General features: G+C 36.2%; 1 pseudogene; it reads left to right on the top strand.

Annotated features, from left to right (window-relative positions):
• The first annotated feature begins 707 nt into the window (after positions 1 to 707).
• Positions 708 to 1,479, top strand: LOC148012300 (malate dehydrogenase, mitochondrial pseudogene; annotated as a pseudogene).
• The last annotated feature ends 8,112 nt before the right edge of the window (positions 1,480 to 9,591 follow it).

Genomic DNA, 9,591 nt, shown 5'->3' with positions numbered 1-9,591 from the left:
GAATAGCAAATGATGCTTGCCCATAAGTGACTTTGTATGAGAGATATGGCAAAGATGTATGCTCTAGCAGCTCTAGGAAGATATGTCCAAAATCACATAAGCATAGAGAAGAAAAGTGGTACAATCCATAAAGCTATAAAGACATGTACTTGACACTCATTTCAATGAAATTGTACTTTCAGTTTAAGTCACTAAAGATTGTGTTTATGAGTCCAAGCTAATCTATCTTGGAACCTAATTCACTTGAGTTACAATCTCTTCCCTCTATCATGTATCGGTTCTATGATTTGTATCCACCATAGCCAAATAGCTCTAGATCCGTGTTTATCAACATGGTATCAGAGCCATGGCGAGATAGTTTTGCAAGCTAGTTCTAGCATCATTAATTAACCGTATTCTAATGTAAATGGATAGTAGGAGTTGAATCTACCTTAAGGCCCTTTGCCATATCCATATCTTACGCCCATTTTCTCTACTTCTCATCCGACTATCTCCTCAACATGATGGACACCATGGATCGTCTCTTCGGCAATCTCTTTGCCTCCACTCTTCCTATCATCAACGCTGATTCGGGAGTTTTTTGCAATTCCAGATCTGTAAAGTAGATAGTGCTTTGGGTAGAACCCAACTAGAAAAAGTAAAAACCCCTCGAGATACTACAAATTTCATCTCATTTTCAGCCCCCAGTAGTGGTGTTTGTGAATGCCATGACGTTCGCAAGCTTGTTTTGACGAGTGGCCCCTTTGAAGCAACCACAGAAGGTCGTGATCCTCGGTGGTGCGGGTGGCATTGGACAACCCTTGGCCCTCCTCATGAAGCTCAACATGCTGGTTTTCAACCTCTCCTCTACGATATTGTAGGCACCTCGAGCGTTCCTGCCGATGTTAGTCATGTCAATACCAAAGCCGAGGTTAAGGGATATGCCAAGAGAAGAGCACCTTCGAACTGCATTGGAAGGAGCACACGTGGTCATCATTCTTGCTGGTGTGCCTCGCAAGCCAGGAATGTCTCGAGATGATTTATTCAACATTAATGCAGGCGTTGTCAAGTCCCTGTGCACAACCATCTCAAAGCATTGTCCTGAGGCTGTGGTCAACACGATCAGTAATCCAGTCAACTCCACTGTTCCAATTGTAGAGGAGGTGTTCAAAAAGGCCAATATGTATGATCGTAAGAAGCTCTTTGGTGTCACCACATTAGAGGTTGTTCAAGTAAAAGCAGGGAAAGGTCTTGCCACTTTATCCATGGTGTATGCCAGAGCTATGTTTGCAGAGTCTTACTTGAAAGGGTTGAATGGTGAGACTGACATTGTAGAATGTACTTTTGTCCAATCGAGTATCACTGAGCTTCCATTTTTCTTGTCTCCAAGGCATTCCTAGGCTTGAAGGATGTGGAAGAAGTACTTCATTTGGGTCCACTATTTGATTCTGAGAAAGAAAAAGGGCTTTGGAAGCAATGCTATTAGAACTAAAAGGATAAATACCAATGTAAAGAGCCATGAGCCCAAGCCAAAAAAATCCCGCAAATCATGTATCCCAAAATCTATGTCATGTATGCCAAAGAGAGCTTGTCCAGTCAAAGATGAAGAGCATAAGACCAAGACCAACAAAGACCAAGAAGATCGAGAAAAGCAAAGGATGCCAAAGAATGAATTCTCTTTCTTGTTGCCCACTCATAAATTAATGCCTAATTGATTGCATAAATGCTATTTAGTGCCTACCTAACTTGGAATTTGATCGAATTATTGAACATTGATGCTATAGGACTAAAATAATGATGAAAATGGTAAGTGAGATATTTGTGAAAGTGGTGAGTCACACTGCAAAAGGGTAATGCCCTATCCCTAGACCTTTCAATTTAGTCATTTCCTAATACCCACTTGCATTTCATTGAAGAATACAAAGGCTCTTTTAGTCAATTCATAGCATCCTTTTTTTATTAGCCATTAGAATGTACTTGCCATGTTGATTCCCTTGATAAAAATTGGATGCCATGTGAGTTGGAAGACAATAGTGAGGTGACCCTCCCTTCCTGATTATGGCCCTATAGGGTGCACAACCCAGCTTGAGGAACTTTGCATACCCCTCAAGTCTCGAAGCCCATGAAATTTTCAAGTTTAGGTGCAAGTACATGCCCATTGTCGGATTTTGGAAGTAGAATAGCAGTGATCAACCCTATTCAGAGAGCTATAGGTGGTTGAAGTTCCATTGGTACAATATTGGGAAGGTTTATACAGTAGGTACCTATCATTATATAGGTCATTCTTGAACCCTATACGTGCCCCACAATACCCTTTAGGTTACTACAGAGTTTACAGGAGTTACTATTACTCTGGAAACTCTCACAGTGTCAAATAGGGCACTTACAGGTTGTGGACAAGATGTAGCAAATTTTTGTTTAACAATGATGATCCTATAACTGAAAATTATGTACTGATCCATATTGGAAACTTGATATCTCTTTTCGAAGAGGGGATCCTAAGCTTCAATTTGAATAATTTTTTTAATCAATATCGAGATCTCAAGTTATTGTTGATTTATTGACGGTAGGTACAATGAGACAACACCTAGACAACATACAAGATGACACTATTTATCATTGTTTCACATAAAGTATTCAACCCAAGTTGGAATATTTTCAAATCTAGTATATTCCCATATAATAAGCTTTCCATTGAGTTATTAATAATCGGGATTATAGCTATATTTTGAGAGAAAAAAGGGATTTGTTGACAAATTGTCTACTACTACAACATTGTTTTCTAATGGCCAGGAATAAGAAGAAAGACCCTATTATAGAAGCATTGAATGAGGGTATCAAAAACTTCCAAGAGGATAAAAAGTACAAAAATTAAGGCAATAATATTGAGAAATTAGATGAAAACTTAAGCAATGGAATTTCTCACAACACACACCAAGAAAAGGAGGATAGACATGAAGTACATGCATTGAATGATTACTTATTGCTGTCTAAAGAATTGGGACATGTGAATGAAGGCCTTTCCAAGGACTTGAAGACATTTAATGAAGGCTTAATACATATGAATAAAGGTTTGTTGCAAGGGATGGAACAAGTAAATAAGGGTATCACTAATATATAGCAACCCACAATTGGTTTTTCAATGACTTCCTCAATCAACATCCTCAAGTAGTATCATGTTATAGTTCTTGGCTTTATGTAGCTAGACATTTTGAAGTATTGAGACCTATAATAAAATTTGAAAATCCTTCACTATAAATAATTATGGAGATATGTAAAGGATTATGTTAAGAAGTACATGCCATGCTAATAGAATAAGGATAGTACTTATAAGTTAGGTTATTACAATGGCCTCCCTTGTGCTTTTAGTTTATTACAATGGCCTCCCTTGCGCTTTTAGTTTATTACAATGGCCTCCCTTGCGCTTTTAGTTATTCTCCATCTTGCTTCTCATAGAATAAGGATAGTACTTATAAGTTAGTTTATTACAATGGCCTCCCTTGCGCTTTTAGTTATTCTCCATCTTGCTTCTCATGTTGCATCCGCATTCTTGACTTCTTTTTCTTCCATCTCAAATTGGTGTTAACACAAACATCTACCCAATGCAATTTCATTAACTCATTTTAGCCATAAAGGAAATTGGTAGCAAGCCACATTGGAAACCTCAAACTATTGAAGATCCACATGCAATCCCTCTTGTGTTGGCAATTTATTACATTCAAACAAAGAAATTTCTCAGCCAGTTATGCATACTTCTCAAAGAGAAGAACCATCAACAGTGAGGGGTAACCACCAATCTTCACAAATTCATGGCATTCATACCACAAGGCATTAGTTCAACAGCCCAAAAGATAGCCTTAGAGATGAAGGGGAACAAGATAACAATCGATAGGATGATGATTATCAAGGATGCAACCCCTTCTACAAGTCTTTTTACCATGAGCCCTCTAATTGCAAAAAGGAAATGCAGTTGACAATCAAATTCATGAAGGTGGAAGAAATGATGGGAGAAGATCAACCCATGATCTCTCAAATAAAGAGCATATTTCAAATAGTCTCACTCATGGTTTTGGGCCACCTAGTTTTAGACAACACTCTTGGAACAAAGATTCATGGAAGCAACATTCTTATGGACATCTATCTTACAATGAAAACAAGTATAAGGAAAATATCAATATCACTAATTTCAAAGGGGATAATGATACACCTTTGGAATGGGAGAAATAGATTAACAAGCTTGAATTGTACTTCACCCTTTATCCTCGAAGTGAAGAAGTCCTTATTTTGCAGCTCTTCATCTTGAAGTTTATGCCCATACTTGGTGGTGATACATGTGCAAGATGATTGGGCAAGACTTTCTCACTTGGAAGGAGTTCAAGCAAACAATGCTTTATGTTTTTGTTTCCTCTTTGGAAAAAGAAAGTCTTCAAAGAAGATGGTATGCATGTGCTCAAAGAGGGATGTCCATTAGAGACTACTCCAATACCTACTTGAATCTCTCCATATACGTTGAAGGAAATTTTGATTTTTCTAAGCTGAATAAATATATTTTTGGTATTGACCCTGCCCTATCATCAAAGGTGGGAGCTCAAAAAGCAAAAAAATTGCATTACAAGGCTACATAATTGGTTGAAATATATTCTTTGAAGTACAAGACAGAGGCAGAAAAATTCCCGCAAAGGAGTTTGGGCAATAACTTTTCCAATCAACCTACAAAATATGGACAAATTATCAGCCAATCAAGAGAATTTTAAGCAAGAAAACAAGGGCTATAATAGTCATAATAGTTATAACAGCAAAGTCCCAACAATTTTTCCTATTGTTTATACCTAAACATGGCAAAAATTATGCATGGAAATAGGGGCAAATTTTCAAAAATATGGCTGAGAGAAGAGGCAAATTTTCAAGGGATGAAAGTGTTCCTAAGTTGTCCCAAAATAGTTTTAATAACAACTTTCTTCCTCACGATAAGGTTAGGAAAATGCATACCAAAGGATTATGTTTCAAATGTGGGGAGAAATGGTCCCAAGTCTATAAGCTAAAGTGCAAAATCCAAGAATTATAAAATCAATATGGTAATCACTCATCTCATGGGTTTGTGCTACCTACTTTTAGAAAACACTCTTGGAACAAAGAGTCATGGAAGCAACATTCTTATGGACAGCTATCTTACAATGAAATTGAGTATAAGGAAAATATCAATATTAGTAATTTCAAAGGGCATAATGCTAAACCTTTGAAATGGGAGAAATAGATTAACAAGCTTGAATTGTACTTCACCCTTTATCCTAGAAGTGAAGAAGCCAATATTTATTTTGTAGCTCTTCATCTTGAAGGTTACGCCCATACTTGGTAGCGATACATGCACAAGATGATTGGGAAAGACTTTCTCACTTACTTGGAAGGAGTTCAAGCAAGCAATGATTTATGTTTTTGTTTCGTCTTTGGAAAAAGAAAGGCTTCAAAGAAGATGGTATGCATGTGCTCAAAGAGGGATGTCCATTAGAGACTACTCCAATACCTACTTGAATCTCTCCATATACGTTGAAGGCATTTCAAATTTTGCTAAGCTGAATAAATATATTTTTGGTCTTGACCCTGCCCTATTATCAAAGGTGGGAGCTCAATAACCAAAAACTTTGCATTATAAGGCTACACAATTGGTTGAAAGATATTCTTTGAAGAAGTACAAGAGAGATGCATAAAATTTCCAGCAAAGGAGTTTGGACAATAACTTTTTCAATCAACCTACAAAATATGGACAAGTTGTTAGCCAATCAAGAGACTTTTAAGCAAGAAAAAAGGGGCTATAACAGTCATTATAGTTGTAACATCAAAGTTTGAATTTTCCCTACTGTTTATGCCTCTAAACATGGTGGAAATTATGCATGGAAATAGGGGCAAATTTTGAGAAATATGGCTGAGAGAAGAGGCAAATTTTCAAGGGATGCAAGTGTTACTAAGTTGTCCCAAAATAGTTCTAATAACAACTTTCTTCCTCAAAATGAGGTTAGGGAAATACATGCCAAAGGATTATGTTTCAAATGTGGAGAGAAATGGTTCCAAGTCTATAAGCTAGAGTGCAAAGCCAGGAATTATAAAATCAATATGGTAATCTCTCATCTCATGGTTTTGGACCACCTACTTTTAGACAACACTCTTGGAACAAAGATTCATGGAAGCAACATTCTTATGGACATCTATCTTACAATGAAAATGAGCATAAGGAAAAGATCAATATCACTAATTTCAAAGGGGATAACGCTACACCTTTGGAATGGGAGAAATAGATTAACAAGCTTGAATTGTACTTTACCCTTTATCCTCAAAGTGAAGAAGCCAAGATTTATTTTGTAGCTCTTCATCTTGAAGGTTATGCCCATACTTGGTAGCAATACATGCACAAGATGATTGGGAAATACTTTCTCACTTGAAAGGAGTTCAAGCAAGTAATTATTTATGTTTTTGTTTCCTCTTTGGAAAAAGATAGGCTTCAAAGAAGATGGTATACATGTGCTCAAAGAGGGATGTCCATTAGAGACTACTCCAATACCTACTTGAATCTCTCCATATACAATGAAGGCATTTCATATTTGCTAAGATGAATAAATATATTTTTGGTCTTGACCCTACCCTATTGACCCTCCCCTATCATCAAAGGTGGGAGCACAGTAACCAAAAGCTTTGCATTATAAGGATACAAAATTGGTTGAAAGATATTCTTTAAAGTATAAGAGAGATGTAGAAAATTTCCAGCAAAGGAGTTTGGGCAATAATTTTTCCAATCAACCTACAAAATATGGACAAATTGTCAGCCAATCAAGAGACTTTTAAGCAAGAAAAAAGGGGCTATAATAGTCATGATAGTTATAACAACAAAATCCCAACAAATTTTCCTACTATTTATGCCTCTAAACAAGGTGGAAATTATGCATGGAAATAGGGGAAAATTTTCAAAAATATGGCTGAGACAAGAGGCAAATTTTCAAGAGATGAAAGTATTCCTAAGTTGTCCCAAAACAGTTTCTAATAACAACTTTTTTCCTCTCATGATAAGGTTAAGGAAATGCATGACAAAGGGTTATGTTTCAAATGTGGAGAGAAATGGTCACAAGTCTATAAGTTGAACTGCAAAGCCAAGAATTATAAAATCAATATGGTAATTACTCATCTCATGGTTTTGGGCCACCTACTTTTAGACAACACTCTTGGAACAAAGATTCATGGAAGCAACATTCTTATGGACAGCTATCTTACAATGAAAATGAGTATAAGAAAAAGTTCAATATCACTAATTTCAAAGGGGATAACGCTACACCTTTGGAATGGGAGAAATAGATTAACAAGCTTGAATTGTACTTCACCCTTTATCCTCGATGTAACAAAGCCAAGACTTATGTTGCAACTCTTCATCTTGAAGGTTATGCCCATAGTTGGTGGCGATACATGTGCAAGATGATTGGGCAAGGCATTCTCACTTGGAAGGAGTTCAAGCAAGCAATGATTTATGTTTTTGTTTCCTCTTTGGAAAAAGAAAGGCTTTAAAGAAGATGGTATGCATGTTCTCAAAGAGGGATTTTCATTAGAGACTACTCCAATACCTACTTGAATCTCTCCATATACATTGAAGGCAATTCAGATTTTTCTAAGCTAAATAAATATATTTTTGGTCTTGACCCTACCCTATCATCAGAGGTGGGAGCTCAATAACCAAAAACTATGCATTATAAGGCTATACAATTGGTTGAAAGATATTCTTTGAAGTACAAGAGAGATGTAGAAAATTTCCAACAAAGGAGTTTGGGCAATAACTTTTCCAATCAACCTACGAAATATGGGCAAGTTTTCAACCAATCAAGAGACTTTTAAGCAAGAAAACAGGGTCTATAACAGTCATAATAGTTATAACAACAAAGTACCAACAATTTTCCCTACTGTTTATGCCTCTAAACAAGATGAAAAATATGCATGGAAATAGGGAAAAAAGTTCAAAAATATGGCTAAGACGAGGAAAATTTTCAAGGGATGAAAGTATTCCTAAGTTGTTCCAAAATAGTTCTAATAACAACTTTCTTCCTCACGATAAGTTTAGGGAAATGCATGCCAAAGGATTATGTTTCAAATGTGGAGAGAAATGGTCCCAAGTCTATAAGCTGAAGTGCAAAGCCAAGAATTATAAAATCAATATGGTAATCACTCAAGATGTGGAAGTTGAAGAAGAAGAGGAACAATAGGGCAATTTATTGCATGTTGATGTTTATCCAATGATCAAAGAAATTCATGAAGAAGAGCATGCCACTAATGAAGGATTCTATGATTCCATGGATAGGTTTTCATTTGGTCTAGGTTGCACCCATGATTTTTATTACTCCTTATGTGCTATTTCACATGATGCAAAGATGTGATACAAAGAGGAAAGTACACTTAGAATCAAAGGTATAATCAATGACAAGGATGCACATATTTCAGTAGATACATGGAGCACTCATAGCTTTAATAATACCAAACCTTTGAACACGATGAAGTTGCTACCCATTGATATGGAATCATCATTGTGGATACAAGTTGCCAATTGTGCATATGAGTTTAGTAAATAAGTGTGTCCATGTACTTCAATTGAACTATCACCTCTTACACAATACAAGTGGATTTGATCACTTTGGATATGGGACCTTTCGACATTGTTATCAGCCGTAACTGGTTGAAAATCCTTGGAAAATCTACTTTAGATTCGGAACAAATGCAAATGTACTTCAATTGAAATATTGTCCTCTTGCACAATATAAGTGGGTTTGATCACTTTGAGTATGGGACCTATTGACATTATTATCGGTTGTAATTTGTTGAAAACCCTTGGCAAATTTACTTTAGATTTTGAACAAATACAAATGAAATTCAATTGTCAAGGTCATAACATAGAGTTGAAAGGCATATACCACAAATATATAGAACTCATCTCCATGAAGAAATTGTGGAAGGAAATCAATGCCAAGTCATGCATCTTCACTCTTTTGTTTGTGAAAGTAGATAAAAAGCAATCGCCAAATGAGTGGCATCTTCTTCTCCAAAGAAAAGGGATCCAAAATTGGAAGAGTTATTGAATGAATATAAGGATTTATTTTAGCCACCATCATCTTTGCTTTCAAAGCAAGAGGTTGACAATCCTATCGACTTGTTGCCCAATACAAAGCCCATCAACAAACGTCTCTATTTCTTGACATCCAAGTTTGAGAGGGAAGAGATGGAGTAACAAGTCAAAGAAATGCTACAAATGGGTTTAATTCAGCCAAGTCAATCATCGTTTGCCTCTTCCGTACCCTTAGTGAAGAAGAATGATGGATCATTTTGTATGTGCATTAATTATAGGGATTTGAACAAGTCAACGGTCAATAATAGGTATCATATTCCCTTAATTGATGATCTTTTTGGATGAACTTAAAGATGAACTTCTTGGTTATGCCATTTGGTCTTTCCAATGTTTCCACTACTTTTCAAGCCCTCATGCATAAAATATTGCAGTCATTCTTGTTTAAAACATTCTTTGTTTTCTTTGATGATATCCTTATCTATAGAAAATCTAAGGATAAGCATTTGAAGCATGTATGTTGACAC

The sequence above is a fragment of the Lygodium microphyllum genome, chromosome 27 (assembly GCF_053477565.2).
Source record: "Lygodium microphyllum isolate KBCC chromosome 27, Lygodium_microphyllum_v1.1.10, whole genome shotgun sequence".
In the NCBI taxonomy this organism is placed as follows: domain Eukaryota; kingdom Viridiplantae; phylum Streptophyta; class Polypodiopsida; order Schizaeales; family Lygodiaceae; genus Lygodium; species Lygodium microphyllum.
Note: the sequence above shows the minus strand (reverse complement) of the source record. Positions and strands in the feature narration are given on the sequence as shown.